This window comes from Camarhynchus parvulus, chromosome 1, assembly GCF_901933205.1.
Source record: "Camarhynchus parvulus chromosome 1, STF_HiC, whole genome shotgun sequence".
Classification (NCBI taxonomy): domain Eukaryota; kingdom Metazoa; phylum Chordata; class Aves; order Passeriformes; family Thraupidae; genus Camarhynchus; species Camarhynchus parvulus.
Window position 1 is genome coordinate 99,437,568 of NC_044571.1, and position 18,318 is coordinate 99,455,885.

Sequence of the window (18,318 nt, forward strand, 5' to 3'; positions counted from 1 at the left end):
GGTGGTTCCGAAATCCCTGCAACTTTTGTGGGAAGAACTGAAATATCCTTCAGAGATGGCTTCATCTTAGAGTTTTAAGAGATATTTTGGCATTTATTTTCACTTTTGGTGTTTTCGTTTTTAGTCAGTGATTGATTTATGAGCTAGCAAAATCCCTCACAGGACTACATATCCCATTAATCCCAGGGTGAGGACCCTGAATTGTTAAGAACTTGCTGCTTCTTGCAAAAATCCATGACTAACTATGGAATTACGTTGCATTGGTTTTATCATCCCTTAAAGGGCAGTGCTTTTGATTTGCTGAAATGGATAGGACTCCTCCCAACAGACTGACTTCTAAAAGGAGTTGAGATCTGATTGTTTGGCAAACCAGTGTAATGGGAGAGTGCAGAGCACATGTCTTTTGGAAAGAGGTCTGCAATCCTCTGCCCATCACTATAAGTGTGGACTGGGGCAAGAAGAAGAAGGGTCCCACGAAGGTTTGTCTTGTTCATCTTTTGCAGTCCTGGTGGGACCTTTAGGCCAGCAAATGCACCTACTGAACTGGGGTAGAGCATGAAAAAGTCTTTTTAGTAATTAGAATCCCAGGATATGGCCATTTCACAGCATCACTGAGCCTTTCCTGGAACTGGTGCCCTCTGACAGAATGTGCTTAGGACATTTTTTCTTCACATAAGTGAAATACGCCCCTTCCTTTGGGGTAGACTGCATTAGTGTTTTCCTGAAAACCATTTGAAGTGGCTTCTATCCAGAAGGATGTTTAGTTCAGAGGGGTGATCTGTGCCATGACCAGCTATCTCATTTGAGCTGTGCTCTCATTCTCAATAGACCATGTGCTGTTTTGGTGCATAGGATGGTCATTTAGTGAAAAGAGACTCCTTTAACAGGTTCTTCACTCAGGGAATCTGGGAAAAGTAAGTGTTTCATCCTGGCAGGGAGATGCCAACATGGAACCATTTTTCTGGGAAGACTGATGCAAGAGTGCTTACCTGTGTATCCTGATGCATCTCTTGGCATGCAGAGTTGCAGGAAGTCAAGCAGCAAAAAGAAAATAAATTAGCAGCTTGTTTCCCTCCTCACAGGGTCTTGTCAAATTTTGGTCTTTGAAGCCCTTGGGCATCCTGCAAGTGCAGCAGTAACTCAAATGGGAAGAAAGTCTGGATTCAGCCAAGGATATGAACACTCCCAGACAGGAAAAGTGCATGTGTGAGAACTGGATTTGTGCTGGTTGTGGTTTATGTTCATCTGACCACAAGCCAGATTCCTCATCCCTTGGCTACAGGGAGACTCTTCTGAGACAGTAAGATGCCTTTTGAACGGTGTTAGAGTTGTCATGGTATTCTGCTCATGGTAAAGGTACCGTGAGGTTTCCACCATCTGCTGCCTCCTCCTCTTCCCTCTTCCAATCCTGTAGTGTTTTGCAGGATATATTGTGAGTGTGGTAGCTAAGATCTTCCCAGGTCCATTTTGCATATGTGCAGGCTTGCGGTCATCTTTACAAGGCTGACAGTGAGTGGGAGGTTTTGACCAGGTTGTTTTGAAGGATATATCTGTATCACTTGCCTGTCATTTCATTATTGGTGTGTGAATTTGTGATCTGGTGTTCATTCTTGTAATGTCTCAAACTACAGATATATAGATATAGATAAACACACACACTTCCCCCCCCACTGGATTTTGTGCCAGGAGAAAAGTAGAGAAAAGAACCTGTGCCATGTGACTAGTTCTTGATTTTGTAGCCTTGAGCTCAAGTTAAGCCTGTTCTGTAGAATAACTGATCTCAGCCCATCTCCTGCTAAGTCTTAGGTGGTGTTTGCCCACATATTTGGCAGTTTAAAGTATACAATTCACAGTGCTTTCACACCATGAAAGCTTTAACAAGTTTGAAATTTTCACATTAGGAATATATGGTTAGAAATGTATACTCCTGTTCACAGATGTCAAATTCTGTTTTAAACAGGATTCTTCAGATGGTTGGGTAGTAGACCTCTTTGTGATGATCCATGAGAAAATAAAGAGTTTGAGCTCCTTGATGCATCACACAACATTTCTTTGGCAAACCTGGGTATCTATTTTGAAATTTTAAATGGATGTTTGGATTCCACAAAGCTTCCAGCTCAGAAATCAGTACTTTAAAGCATGGACTGATTTTTTTTCCTTCTCTTTAGTAATAATTTGAAGCAACCTCTGCTAAACCCTTCTTCTCTCTCCTCCACAGGAATTCGGCTCTTCTAGTTTGTGGTCCAGCATTTTGCCAAGTTGATGGTAGTCTTGGAAGATGACAGTATATTTATCACATTACAAGTGTACAGTTCCTGTAGCAAGTAGTTGAGACACAGTGGACATCCTTGAGGTGATTTGTCTTCTCTGTGAGGTGCTAACCCTGCCATGGGGCCACAGCATGAAGCCATGGGTTTCATTGCAGTGGGAGGACTCTGAAGTTGCAGGTGCACAAACCAAATATATTTGGTTCCTCCTCAACCTTCTGAACCCATATTTTCATGGGTTCAGAAAGTTGAGGAGGAATCAAAAGTAAAATACATAGAATGTCTTTAGTATTGTACTACTGGGAATAGAGGATGAAGGGGAATTTTATACAATTAGCTGAATTGCCTCTGAGATTAATAGAGGTTGGGTTCTTGTTCTGAATGCTCACTTGGGTTCAGGTTTGTTTTGTCTTAGTTTTTAAAGTAAAATGTTTCATACCTCTTTTGTAATTAGACGCTAATAGTGGATTATTTATAAGGATTAGTGCAAGAGAGATTTTTGGTGAAGAAATGTCACTGTAACATCAAGTGTTAGAAAAGGTAAACTCTGCAATGCCATTCAATCTGCTTCTCTTGCTAAACAAAAATATGTGAATCTTGCACTATCTGTATGACAGATTTTTATTACTGAACAGAGATAAAATTCAGCTGCTCCAATTTCAATTATATAAATTTACTTTGCAAGTATAAAATTTTCTCTTTGTATGAGCATAAGAAATAGTTAACATTATTTAATACAATGTTTGTAGTTTAATGTTTATTAATATTTAATTTACTATTGAATTTAGTATTTATTACTATTATAAACATGGTTTAATATTTATTGTTCAGCTGCTGTAATTACATTGCTCTGTAATTACATCATTCCCTGAAGCAAAACCATGATATAGTGCTACATGAAACAAAAATGCTCTTATTGTAGAAACAGTGTGTCTAAAGTTGTCAATTTCTCTGAATATCTGGAAACTACCTGGACTATAGACATTTATGTAGCTGGATAATTCAGTGTTTCAGTTGATAATTTCAGTTTTTCCTCACTGTGGCTGTCTCTGAACTCTCTGCAGGCATCAATTTCCCTGAAATTTGTAGAGATGTCAGTACTTTTTCCTCTCTCTCTGCCCTGTTTGGGATTGGCCTTGATTCAGGCTGGGACCCCTGGTTAGACATGGGACAAAATGTGCAGCCTCCTTGCTGCAGAGAAACAAGCTCAGGCTATCCTTAGGAGGAACACACTGGGAACTTTGGTTGGCCCTTCCCAGATTCATCTGGCATGGAGACCTTAAAGAAACTGAAGGGTAGGATAGTCAGACTTGTGAAACAAATAGGTTTTTGCATGTGTGACATGAAACAAATAGGGTTTTGCATATGTGACATGTTAATGAAACTGAAGGGTAGGATATTCAGACCTGTGAAACAAATAGGTTTTTGTATGTGTGACATGTAACTGTAAATCCCACAGGCAATAGCTCAAGTGAGGTATTTTAGGATGCTAGAGGGGGTCTCCATCTGTTTGGTTTCAGTCTTGCATATTGTTATTTTACACAAGGTAAAAACCCAAACCAAAATTTTCTAAGTTTTGGGTTTCAGGATAGGCCAGAATTTTCTGTGTGGAAAGTCACACACTTTCTGTCTACTGAATGGTGAAGCCTTTTTGTTTTCTTTTGAGGTGGTTTGTTTGAGGGTGTTTTTTTGCAAAATTATTGAGGGTTTTTCCTGGCTTTTATGTTTTACAGGTTATCAAGCTGATCTCATTCATACATTCATATCTTATTTCTCACTCTTTCACATGAGATCCGTGTGCCTCTCAGGTCAAAACCTACGCATTATACATATATATTATAATACCTAATACAAAAGCTCCTGGCTTTTGCTTTCCCTCTCTCTACTGAAACTTAGTAAATGAATTCAGAGGTTCATGGTGTGAACCTATGTGAAGGTATTGTCTCAGCAGTGGTATTAGTTTTGTGTAAGTACATGTTTTGGCAGCATTTAAAAACCAGTGAAAGTTTCTTACCGTACAAGTCTCTCCTAAATGTTGCACGTGTTTGCTTAGGCACAGATGGGCCCTTTCTTCCCTGGGTTAAAAATGATTTTGGTAAATGGGAACCTACAATAGCAACAATTTTTGTCTTCCTGACAATATAGTTTGGATAATTGCCCATTCTTCTTTTGCTGCCCTCAGCAGACTGGATGCAGCCAAAGTACCATCATTGTGTGGTAAGTCTATAAATGTTTCAAGGTGAGTTTTGTGATAGCAGGTTTAAAAAAAAACTAAAAATCCCATTTTTATAGTATTCTCTCTCACTTTCCAAAACATCCTATCATTGCCAAAATGGGAATATTTAATGTTCTATTTTAAAAATCTAAGCAGGATTTAACCACTATAAATTGAATATTTTTTCCCATGTTTTTAGCAGCATGACAGATCTCCTCATTTTAGAAATATTTATCAAAACTATTCCATTGCAAAACCTGAATATAACTAAGAGAAGCTTGTAAGAATGAAAGGCAAAGGAAATTTACTCAGCCCAGTGCCATTTTTACACCTCTGACTTCAGGGGTTAGCTTTCCATACACACGCGCATTTGCACATATCAGCACCATTTCAGCAGTGTTTACTGTAATGAGGTCCCATCTTTCTGATAGAAGGTAAATTTTCTCTGTCAAAGTGCTTGTGATAGTAATTTTCTGTGCCCTTCGACATGCTGGTAATGTGGTACAAGGTCACTTTGAAAAGCAGCCTATAATCACAATTCTTCAAAAAGAGTTAACTCAAATACAACATTACGATGTTATTAGCTAAAACAGCTGTGAGCAGAAGAAAAGGAAGAAAGCAGTGATAATTCTTGTATTTCAGTGTGCATATGTGTGTCTTCATACACATACATAGGACATTTTAAATAAGGTACTCATGTATCAAGTGTGTATCTGTGTAATGCTCTCTCTGTGCTTGGTGGGCAAGTACAAAATAAGTGGCCTTTAGAAGATACTTTTGTCAAAAGCACAGTAAAAATCCACAAAGTTTCGAAGCATCTTGCTTTTGTGAAAGTATATATGGTTAGTAAGCAAGGATTATCTAGGATATGTTATCTAGTGTCCATTAATTTGTTACCCCACACTAACTGGTCTCAGATACCAAAATTTCTTAACCCTTGCAGCCATCTCCATTTTCAATTTACTCATGGGGTTTTTTGGCCTGCTTGGCAAAAAGATTGCTTGTTTGTATGGAGTGCTCTATATCCATGAGTAGTGAAATAAGCAGCAGAGGCTACAGGGAGAACTACAGAATAAAAATGTACACCATCAAAGTGCATATATGTTAATTTTCTTCAAGGGTATTTTTGACAAGCGTAGATTTGTTGAGACATTTGTGTGGGAGTGTTCATCTCAGTGTTGCTTTTCTCCACACATGAAAATAAACCACAGGCTTTTAAATATCCTGAGAAAAATTTCTTCAAAGACAGATCAAAGGTCTTTACTAATGTCTGAGGAAGCTGCCTCTCTTGTGAACTCATGTCTATGGAGAGCTGGTTAAGACAATCAAGATCATGATTCCATTGATTTGATCATTTGCAGCCTGCTCTGAGAGGAGATGCCTTGTTTGAAGAAGGAGGAGGTGGGGGAATCCACAGATGCTCCTAATTTTACCAAAAAAGTCATGAATAAAATAACTTTTTAAAACCAACTCTGTTGGGTTTTCCCCCATTATGCTCTGTGGGTTGCTCTGCTTCAAACAGTTTTTTTAAACAGTGTATGTATAGGAGTATTATGTAAGAATGAGTCAATTGACTTTTTTTTATCAAATTTATCTGCTTTGGGGCTATTGTGTTCATTGAAATGTCCAGGTATGACTTTCACATCCCAGAAATTTTACATCTTTGTTTGCCTGTTTCTTTGTTTTGATTTCATTTCTGTTTGTTTGTTTTGGGATTTGGTTTTTTGCTTCTTGGTTCTGGTTTGATTTGTCAAAAACCCTCTTTCTGTCAGAACAACACAGAGCACATATGAGCTAAGCTTTGAAAGTTTGTGAACTTCTCCCTAAGCTGGAATTCCCCACCTTTAGATAGCATTCAGGAAAACAATTTAAAAAAAAATTTATTTTTATCCTTTAAGGCCTGGGTTTTCTTTCTTATGGGTTTTCTTTCTTATCTATTTCTTGTGTCTGTTTGCTTAGTGAACTGCATCTTTTACCATTCAGACCAATTTTTATAGGCTCTCTGATAGTACAGAGCTCTTAACTCTTAGAAGCTGTTGAGAATAGTGTTTCTCTTTTGAAGCATTTTACTGGTTCTGTCATGCTGCCACAAGGCATTTGTGGGTGCTAGGTAGGACTTCAGGCTTGTATCTAGACCTAGGGTTTCCAAATTGGTGGGTTAGGGGTTTTTTTGTTAGTTGTTGGTTTAAGCCAAACATTTTTAATACCCTCACCACCAATGACTGTGTTCTACTGCTACCTAGAAATTGGAAAATAATATTTTGTTGCTTTTATCTGATCATAAATGAAATAATTTAATTTTCTTTTTTGTAGATATTGGGGTTTTCTTTTACCTGTGGACTGGATTTTTCTTGTTTATCCTGAAGTTTTGATTTTCATTACATTCTGTGATTTGGAGCAATACCAGGGTTTTCTTTGTAGTCTATAATACAAAACCAGTGTGATATTGTTTTATTTTCTCCTTGGTTGCTTCTCTCATTCATGACAATACCTCAGTATGTAACAGCAGGCTAACATGTTTTTGCCTGACTGGAATAATTCTTAGCTATACAAAAAATTGGCTCTGGCATTTTCCTCTTCTGGCTGCAGCTACAAAATAACAATACATGCATGGCCATGGAAGATTCCTCAACTCACTCCCCTTGCTCACATCCTCCATGTTTAATATTCAAGAGGAAAATCTGGCTAAATATCCAAAATATTTTTCCCAGGAGTTTAATGAAAATATTATCTCTCTCAGATCTCCAGTCCTCTCACTTTTCTATGCAGATTACACCTCATTGTCTATAGAATATAGTGGGTTTAGGTTTGGGGGTTTGGTTTGGGAAGGGATGAATGGCAGGAGTTCCCTCCTCACCTCTGAGCTGGGAGTGCTGGCTGGCACTGCCCTGTATCCTGCTTATGCAGCTCCTCATGTGCTGCCATAAGACTTGTGATGCCTGTGGACAAATTGCAGGATTTTGGTAAAAGTGCCCTGGGGTTACAAGGTCATCCTAAGAAATTTTGAAAACATTATTTCCTAGGTTTTGGTGGAAGTGGAAGTAAGTCTTGTGTTGGTCTTTCGAATCAAAACTCCTTTTTGTGATAGGAATATGTATTTCTGCTTTTTCTTGCTTTGGAGTATTTTTCTTTTGTTTTCTCTGTCTTCTTTTATTCTTTCTTTTTGTTCTTATTAACATCTTATTAACATCTAACCTGTTGATCTCATGGCAGCAGGATATTTTAAATCATCTACTGAATGCTCACCTCCACACAAATGAGCACACAGGAAATGTGAGCTTCCTTGTAGAGTCTCAAGTCAGCTTTGTATTTTATTTTTTAAAGAATCTTTTTCATTAAAATTGATTATTAGCTTAAATAAGTGAAAGTAAAATTACAGTGATGGCTTATATTTTTCTATACTGCTCATATTACTTACTGACTGTGCCTATATGTGCCTGACAGGAAAACATGAAAAGCACAGAATTTTAAAAGAAGCTGTACACAGTGAAATTAATTTTTGTATGTTTTCACATTACATGTTTTACTAGCCATGACACTCCTTGTTATTTATTATAATGCCTTACAGTATTCCCATAGGAATATGCTCTGCTCTGATGATGCAACTTTGGAAAATGCAATGAAAACACACTGGAAACCTCAGCTTTCTATTAGGAACTTTCTTGTAAGCAGGGAGGTTAAAATGCCTCCTCCCAGAAAAAAGGAAGTAGGGCAGAGGTCCGTGAGCCAGGTAAATGTCCCTCCTCTCTGTCACTAGCTGTGCTTTCTCCTTCTTTTTACCCCCATACTGGCAGTTTGGTCTTTAGGCCATCATCTGTGTTGTAATGTAGGGCAGGTAGAGAAAACCCCTGTCCTCCTTTCATTGCTGCACAAGCACCCCACAGTTTTGCCACATGAGGTGCACACAAAAAGGCAAAAGTTGTTGATTTGTGGCTGCAGCTGTGACTGCATCCTGGTTTTGATGATGCTGTAGCTGAGTCCTTGGGGAAGGGCAAGGTGTGTGGTGTAGAGCACGTACTGTTGTTTGTTCCTCTCTTTGTTTTTCCACTTGCTCAAATAAAATGTGTCTCTGGCCAGCTGCTAGCCCAGTGGCTAGTGAGAGTGGAGGGAACAGATCATGCAGATCTAAATGAGAGCATCTATGACTATTTTGCAAGAGTCTGATGTTCAAAGAGGTCTGAAAGGAACACCCAGGTCTGAATGCCTTTTTCCTCACTCCCACCCCTCTAAAGGCCTCTCTGGAAAGCCCACTTGAAACACCTGTTTATCCTTATGGTAGAATGGTACTTAAAATGAAAACAGAATCTTTGTATTGCCCAGCTTAACTGGTGGGCACCAGTTATCCTGCATTTTGGTGTGGCTTTGTTACTTTGTGTGTTGGTGCTGGAGATGTGCAGAAAGCTTGTCCACCAGCCCCTGACGACCAGTGACAAACAGTGTGGAGCTGGGCAGGAGCAAGGTGGGACCTGGGGGACACAGCAGGGACCCTCCTTCTGCCTGTGTTCAGCCCTGCAATTACAATGACAACTCTGGGGAAGGAACTGCTCCCTGAGCAGCAGTTACCATAAGTGGGGCGATCTGCCAGGAGAACCTTGTTGAAATTGCTTTTTTGGTCTTGGTGGCAATTAATAATACATTTCTGCTGGTGTTTTCCTGGCAGGTGAGGACAAATCTACCGTTTTTTAGGTGTGTTGAGGAGGGCATGAACAGGTGACCCCAAATGTTTGCATTTAACATGCAAGTCCTTCCTGATGAAGCAATGAGTCATATCCTGCAGGCACAGATCCTTAGTTTGCTGCTTAGCAAGACTTCACCAAAATTATTTTATCAGAAGCTTAATATTTAGCTCCTGAGAGCACCGTGCCTCTTCTGTACATAAATAATGCTAATTTGTTATACATTAAATCAGTGCGATAATGCCACTTCTGACAGTGCCTGTACACCTCATCATCTGAACATACAGACATCTCCCCTATAGATATAGTACATATATATATATATGGAAAAGATACTGACTTGTAAGAAACTTCTGACTTGTAAGTTTGTTTGTGAACATTTGCTTAGTGTGAAAAAAAGAAGATCAGTTCTGAAGTGGACACCCCTTCCCCCTTTTGATTACTGGGTGGTTGTAAAGGAGTCATTTTAATGCACAGGAGGTGTGTGTGTTTGTCCATATGTTCCCATGCATTAATAGTATTGAAGTTCTTTCTCTAAGAGGATAATTTTTCATAGTGCTCTGTTCAAATCAGTTCTGTTTGAGTGAATAAGTATTTAGAAAGTGTTAACAGTAGAGTGGATTTACCTTGATTAAGATGACGCACAGCCTTGAACAATTAGATGTTCCTGTATGTGCAAGCAGTTCCATTTGAGGAACAATCTCAGATCCTAGTACTTCTCTGACACCAAAATTTAAGTTAAATTTCAAGAGGTAAAATAAAGGTAAGGCTTTTAAATGAAAGGACAGAGAATCTGTCCTGTATCGTTTAATACCAAATATCCAGGAACATCGGAGTGCACATGGTGGGATTCTGCAAGCTTTGCTTATGCTGATAGACCCAATCTAGTCTGTGGAGCTGCATGTGCAAGATTGGATTACAGGGTTAGGGGCTGTATTTTGTGACTCTTACTGCTCCTATAACTCTGAGTACGTGTATTTTCCTTTGAGTGTAGTCTGGACAGTCTCAAAATGTAGCTTTTTAAAGGTCTCTTGTTAACACAAACATTTATTAATTAAAGAAACAAGTGTAGAAACAGTAAGATGTTTGATTTAAGTTTTGGTCATGTTCTTGTCATAGAGCCTTAAAAAAAGAAGAAAACTAGGAAAAAACCACCAAAACACACACACACATGCACACACACCACCCCCCCCCCCCCCATGAGACAAAGAAAAAACTCACTGAAGACCCACCACCACCACAAAAAAAAACCAAGCAGACAAAAAAAAAAACAAACCAAAAAACCCAAAAAAAAAACCCCAAAACAAAACAAAACAAAAACCAACAAAACCAACCAAAACCTTAACAACCCGCAAACCATAGAATTTACTGGAATAAGAGAGGGGACGGTATATTCATAACTGAGAAGTAAACTGACTGTCTGGTTTGGTTTTTAGGGATAGAACTGAAGGAAAAAATGCAGAAGAAATGCCTATATATGATAAATATCGTGTAGATTGTGGCTTTTAACACCAGCCTTAATAATGTCAGGAATACTGCTCATCATCATTTTCTGGTTTTGCATGAGCTTAAGACAAATTATGGAGGTTTATCCTCAGAGCATTTACATAGTGGGATTGTTTAGGTCATAGCTTCAGCTTTGTGCAAATTAGAGCTGCTGAAACTTACCCATCTCTTAAACATTAGTGATTTGTTTAAAAGTTATGTGGTGACAGACAAAGGCTTCAACAGTAAATACTAGTGCTTCTTGTTTCTGGAAATAGAATTAAATTGGAATCAGTTGCTCTCCTATGAATTAAGTAAAATCCAGCCTTTTTGGGATAAAATGAAAGTAGCCTTTTGCAAATGTACATTCTAGATTTACTTTTGCATTATTTGACCACAATATATACAGCTTCTTAATATCCTGCTTGGTCCTAGATAGGGTTCCTAAATGCCACTGAAAAAATTGACAAGAGTGGTCATTCAGAGACCTGAGCATCTTTACCTTACTGCCCTTACTGCATCTTCATTGTGCCTTTCAAAATGAAGTTGTTGCTAAGGAGATACTGCAATGCATTTTTGTGGGATCTGAACAGTGAAGAAGCCTTAGCAAATTCTTGTTCTTGTGGTGTTCTTCAAATGTCTGTTAAGCCAGTGTTATCCCAACTGATACCCTTTATGTTCTGTGATCAACAGAGTTTGTTGGAGATGTGGGGTTTTAAGATGCAATTCAGTTTAGCAAGCAGAACTTGATCCTAAATGATTACTATTGTTCAGGGCCTGTAAAAATAGTTTGGAGGCTTAGTCACAATCACAGTAATAAATGTAGTGAGCAAGCTTTGAATAAATATTAAGACTAGTATCCCATGAAGTTCTACAGGCCACCTGTGTAGGATGTAACCCTGTGGAGATTTAAGGCTGCCTTCCCAAAGGGCCTGTAGGACACTTGTAAGGCACACCTTTGTCGAATTTGCAGCTGCATGGTTAGGCATGGACCCTGATCATCTGCTTCCCTGCCTGGCAGGTCCAGCAAAGGCAGTTTTTGGTCACTGTCCAGCTGCTGGAGCGGTGGTGTTTGCCAGGGATCCTGTGGGTCCCTGCTGTGCTCCTGCCCCAGCTGCCTCCAGGTTTGCTGCTGTGCCCACACAGCTCCTCTGCACCTGCTGACCTTGGCACTGGGGTCAGCAGCGTGGCCTGGGAGCATGAAGGGACAGAAGGGAGGGAGGAAAGAAGCTCTTGACAAAACACATATGACAGTTTTGGGGGAGTGGCCATGTCACCAATGTTGGCATGTCATCGTTGCCTCAGGGAAGCTGTGCATGCAGAGTGAACTGGACAACAGAGCACCTGGAAGGCTGTGAATAACTCTGTGCCCTGTTGTGGGACACAAATAAAGATCATGTGTATTTACATATGTGACATTACCTGTCTCTAAAACTGTCTAGGCATATATGTTCTCAAACTCACTCCACTGTGAGGAAGAATTGTAAGGGCTGAGACTGTCCTACCTTGTAAAAAAAGGGTGACTCTGTGTGCACAATCAGATTGCTTAATAGAAATGCTCGTGCCGGAAGGTTTTCACACTAGCTCTGCATATGTGCCTTGCCTATCTGGCTGTAGGTGGTGAAGAGGGATAGAGTTGGTGTTCAGAGGGCACTTCCACAATTCCAAAGGTGGATTCTCACTTGGGAGAAGCCCTGATTTCTTCTTCATGAGGTGTAGCAGCAGATTGGTTAAAGATCTAAACTGTGAAGTATGAAAGCCTCTTTCCTTCCCTGTTGTGCACTCTTCCTTCTCAAAGGAATTGCTTCTCAGCTGGTTTCTAAGTTGCTTCTCAGAATTTTTGAGCTTCTTGTTCAGTGCAACATACCAGAGTTTGCCTTGCTTAAGAATTGTCAGAATTGTAGCAGGAAAATTGTGAAAATAGATGGTTTATCAGCCTATTTAATTAGGTACTTCTGTCTCTAAGAAAAAGTCCTGAGGCAACTGATAACAACTGATACTCAGCAAAGAGGACTTGTGGGGGATTCATTGTCATTGTTCTGGAAGTACTTCAACTCAGTCTCTAGCAATGCTCAGAAACCAGAGAGCTTTAACACAGCAGGTAAGCTAAACCAGAAGGCATCATTATGCCTTTGTGCAAACATATTTTGGGTATGGGATGCAGTTGATTCCCTATCTTCATAAAATGTAAAGTTGTACCAGACTACCTATGCTCTTATATCCTGGGACAAGCAGGCCATGAGTGCTCAAATAGGAAAGAAAATGTTCAAGAAACATGTGATTTAGGACTCAGACATGCTGAGCAGTATCCATGAAGTAAATGGAAACAGTTACTTGCTCATAGCATGATGATGGGGGACACTCAGTGGATTGGTTTGCCACAGAATTGAAACAAAGTCAAGTATTTTGATGTACAGCATGTAGCTAAACCCCTGAGGTGAGCGCCACAGGATACAGCAGAGGTGTCAGTGCTTTCATTGAGGAGATCCACAGAGGAACAGTTTAGTTGTGGTCGTTCAGAAGGAAGTTCTGAAGGCAGCTTAAATCCTTAAGTGACAGCTGAGACCGTGCTAGGAGAAGGATCACTCCCATTGCTGTCTTTCTGCAAACGTCTGCTTTTGGCTACTGTCAGAAGGTTCTCGAACTAGATCAGCCTCTGGCTTTCCTGATGCATTTTTCCTGTAGCACAGGTAAGACTCCAGACTATGAGTTCTCCAGTACCTTTTAAAGCTAGGTGGAGAAATACATTTTGTAGCAATCCACTAATTATATGCACTAGGGAGTCAGGCCAACTTTGCCCATGCAATACTTTATACATTAGGAGTTAACTGCTGTCACGAGTCATTATTTCCATTGAGAACAGTGATTCATCTTTCCACGAGTCCTCAACAGATGTCTCAGTGGGAATGAAATTTTAGGTCATGTCACCATTCTGTAGGAGAGAATACATAAAGGAACAGGACATTGTGTTTGGATACATGTGTTTTCTATTGAACTGGGTTGTCTAAGAACTTCTGTCTCAAGTGTTTTGTGCAAATTTAGTATTTCTTTGACCATGATTAGCTTCAGAATGGTAGTTGTGGAGGAGAAAGCTTACTCTTATGGGCAGTACAGCCTCTCAAATGTGCCTCAGTCCTGATTAGAAAAAACAGATTTTAGCTGCTCTAACGGCTACTGGGGATAGTTTTCCAGTCGATGTTTTACCTGACATATATTTCTGCTCTATTCCTTTCAACTTCTGGTGTAAATTTGTCTTTTCTTTTATTGCTCATCAGAATGGTCTGTTAGAGATGTTACTTACATTGGAAAAGCCTCTTGGGTAAGAGTTAACCATACTAGATATGCCTTCTGCAGTACTGTAACTGTGAAAATTTGGAAAGAATAACCATCTGGAGAACACAATTTCAGGATCTATAAATCCAGCATATCACAAGTTACCTTGCACTTCATTTGTGTCCCCATGTTGAAATTTTTGTTTTTATTTTTTGCTTCAGCTGTCTTTTTAATACTCAATATACAGACTTAGTAGGGGAGTTAGATGGAATTTGAAAAAATGTGAAGTTCAAATGTCACTGTTTTACAAAGAAAATAAATTTGCTACTGAACAGCATCTTTATTAAGTTGGGGTAACAGTGTACGTATTTTCAAGTATTGTGTTTTTTGTGAAGAGATGTCTATGAAGGTTAAATCAAAGGGCAGCTTTTTGAGAGGGCTTTGAAACTGTGCACCATGACAGGATACAGGACTTTGATATATTTAGTTTTAAGAACTTTGTCACAGTATTTGTCCCAAATCTTAGTCTTCAGGAGTCAAGATATTGACATCCTTAAATGATTTTCACAGCACAAGCCAAGTGCAGGGTCCTAGGCTTTGTGCAGCCACAGAAGTGATGCCTGTCAGAGGAACACTGAGAATGTTATCAATCACTTTTTTTCTTTTGGTGCTTCCTGCAGCACACTATGGTTTAGACAATGATTGTGGTAAGAGGGTTTTAAATTGATGTAAAGACCAAGTTGATTTGACATGTTTTTTAATCAAGTGTTTATTAGTTGAAATAATCTTGGGTGTGTTTTGGCATAGTTTGTGTTTGAGTGGGAAATTGAATCATTGTCAGAAGTCTCTGTATATTTGAGCATGTTAAACTGAAGTTACCAAATAGAACTGTGAGAGGCTTTTGGCTTGTGCCTAATGAGTATAAACCAAAGCTCCTACCTTTCTGCCTCAAGAGCCACAAAAATGTTAACAGAAGTCAGACATGCAAGAAAAAAATGTATTCCATATAGCCTGTAGCCTGTCTACTTGCCAATACTAGCTTTTTCCTTAGGTTACTTTCCACTATTTTGTTCCATCTAGTTTAAGGTATTACAAAGGATGAGACTTCTTCTGCAGTCCTGTGGAAATTATTTTACAGTCCTCATAAGACTTTGTGAATTTCTTCTCCTTATTTATAGTTCCTGGTTCTTTTATTTCCAGATCAGAATCCACACCAAAACTGTCAGGGGTTGCTTTCCTGTTAGTTTTGGCAAAACCATTCAGGCTTCCTTCTTGCTCCTGTCTGCTTTTGTTCAGCTGAATGAACCAGTGAACATTCAAGTCTTTTAGGATAGGTGATACTTTGCTGAGGGCTGCTGTGGATGTTCTAAATCAACCTGCATGTATCAGGTAAAGCAGCTGGAGCTCTCAGAGGTTCTTTTATTGCATTTTCTTTCGTTTCTCTCAGGTTTACACACAAAGCCTTCCTAACTGGTTTCCCATGTTCTCCTCACTTCCACCCCTCTCCCCTATAACACTAGGGTACTTGTGCATAAGCCTCACAATAGGCTTATGGAATGGCTATTTATAGGCACTTAAAGCTACACTAAGATGAAGTCAGTGATTCATCAGTAAGCAAAAGCCAAAATTAATCATGTAACCTGCCTGTAAGATTGGGCAGTGGTTCCCCATTTTATCAAAGATAATTTGAACCCAAAGAACAAGTTGCTTGTACTTGGACTGTTAGTTACCCAAGACAAATTAATTTGAATTGTTGTATGAGTCTCGAGGAACATGTGAGCTTTTGCAATTCTTTCAAACCCCAAAATATTTCTGGTCTATTATAATTTAATTAGTTCCTTCTATTTTATCTTTCAACTATGTATAATAAAATTAAATACATATTTACTCTAATTATTGTAACTAAATTCATCTGGAGCTGTTGTGATAGGACAAGGAACATTCATTTGAATGTTATTTACTTCCTAAGCATTTGTTCATTTAATTCATGAGCCAAGTGAAGTTATTGGAAATTGCTTACTTTTTCATTCTTTATGTTTTTCTTGGTTTGCTGAGCTAATTTCTTGTGTGTTGACTTGCTTCTCAGCTTTTAACTCGAGCTGCTGTACACAACAAGGTGCACAGTGGCAGCTGCTTCTTGAAAAGTTGCCATTTGGAAGGCAGCACGGAGGTTGTCCTGCAGACCTGCACGCACATGTACAACATACATTGCATGTGGGTACACCCTGCCTCAGGTGGGAACAGAAGCTGCCAGAGGCACACAGAGGCTTTTGTAACACAGGCTCAGTTTTGTGAAAGATTTGGTTTTAAATCTTTTTCTCCCCCTAAGTCGAGTTTGTAACTTTCTTAGATGTGTTGTACATTCTGAAGTGTTTCACAGTCTGATAATAGATGAGCCAAGTTGCTTGCTGCCAAAACCCTGCAAAGTGTGAGCAGTATGGAGCCTAGGGAGGATTGATGATCTTTTAAGACTATGCCAGCCTTAATATTGTAACTAAATTATGGTTTAAATCACAAAATAATCACAGTATTCTTGGAAAAAGATGCAAACTAGGATCACTGGACATAAAGAGGGGAGATGTGTGCAACACCTGTAAACACAGTGAAAAAGGAAAGTAAGATGCTCTGATCAGGATATTTGTGCTGCATGATCACAGTCTCTCACCAATCTTATAGTTGAGCATTTTTAACACATACTCTGCACTCCTAGTTGCTGTTCCCTCAGTGCCTTTTCTGGTGCCTGAATTGGCGAGATTGTGGTGTGGAGCTGTTCTCATCTCCTCCACAGCTCTTACACAATGTGAGGAAAAGCAACAAAGCAGAGAAACTTGGGTTTGGTGACATGGCAAGTTTGGATCATCTTAAAGCTGCTCCAAGGGAAGCCCTGGCCAGTGCAGCTCAGGAAACTGACAGCAAGTAAACTTACTTGAGTGGAGGAGGAGTGGAACTTAAAAATAATTAAACACATTAACTTTTATACAAGTAAAGCTTGTATGCCAGATACCATACTGTGTCTTTGTGGCTCTGTCTGCCCTCCCACAACCAGTGGAACATGGGTGCAGATTTTGGCTTGTTTAATGGAAATATGGGCATGATTGGTACAGATCAATTTTTGCTAGGGAGAGATTAATTCATGCACTGAGCTCATGCTAGTGATTGTGTGAATGTTGCTTCCTATATAAATTAAAAGGTTTCTGACAGTCAGCCTGACCTGAGACACCTAGTTTTAAAACTTCAGGAAGTTTTGTGAAAGTATTGGACATGGAAGTTTGTTTTGTAACCCTATAACTTAAGTTCTGAGCAAATTCAGAGTTCTCTTTGCTGCTTATACAATTTTAGCGCAGCTTTATTTGTGCTACTGAGCAAATGGACTGTTTTATTTGTTGAGAGTCAGCCAAGTGGCTCTCTGTGGGAGAATGCTGATAAACCTGACTATTTTAAACCTAGGCGTCTCTCTGCTGTTTTTCAAACACAGTATGTCTCTTCCTTCTGTATATATCATGTTGTCTTGCCTCCCCATCCCTGGCTGCCACAAAGGTGGTAACACTTCTTAAGTTCTCATCCCTGTTCATGATCTTGCTCATTTTTGCTCACCTGAAAAGCTCAGTCTTTTACTTCCCTCTGTTAAACCCTTTGTGACTATTCAGCACCCTGAAAAGTCATTAGTCTTCCAGTGTTCCTGCAAGACTTCAATGTCTGTTTTGGGGAGGCAGTTAAGGAGTTAAAAGCTTGTGGAGTTTCAAAGAAATGCCGGACAGCTGCTGTAAAGTATTGCTGCAAATCCTAGCTGACCTCATTCTTGTCAGACAACAGTGATAATATCCAAAAACGGGTGCAAGACAGGAAGTGTTTCAGGAAGGTGTGTGTTTCATGCAAAGACATCAGAAATATGCTTTCTCCTGGGGCCACTTACCATAAGATTCATATTAATTTAAATGAAACAGTGAAATTCCAGGCTATGTTTACAGAAACATCATTTCAGTCCAGAAAAAACATTGCTTGTTGCTCTCGTGTACAGATGGCAAAAGCAATTGTGGTAACCACTGTATGTATTTAATATAATGCTATTGCTGGCTGGATGAACCTACTTGTTAAACATATGGGGGTTCACATAATTTTTGATAGTTTTGTTTACTATTTTAAGGGGTATCTTTGACTTGAAAAAATGGTAAAGGAGGAATACAAGTCTACTTACATTTTCTAATTTACTTTATGCTCAAAGACTGATTTGATATCTAATGTGCTTTTCAATAATTTAATTGAGTTCCTTAGTAAGCAGAACAAAATCTCATTTTCCCCCTAATGCATTCTCTGACTTATAATTTAAAAGAATTAGCTTTTGAAAGATTTAACATTTTTCACCAGTCAATCTACCAAGTTATCTGCAAAAAGTGTCCTATAT

The 18,318-nt window shown here is 39.2% G+C and overlaps 2 protein-coding genes across 2 annotated transcripts in view; one reads left to right on the forward strand and one right to left on the reverse strand.

Annotated features, from left to right (window-relative positions):
* The window catches only part of CMSS1 (cms1 ribosomal small subunit homolog), a 223,559-nt gene that overhangs the window by 85,528 nt on the left and 119,713 nt on the right, over positions 1–18,318 (forward strand). The gene's annotated exons all lie outside the window — the stretch shown is intronic.
* The window catches only part of FILIP1L (filamin A interacting protein 1 like), a 102,233-nt gene that overhangs the window by 83,757 nt on the left and 158 nt on the right, over positions 1–18,318 (reverse strand). The gene's annotated exons all lie outside the window — the stretch shown is intronic.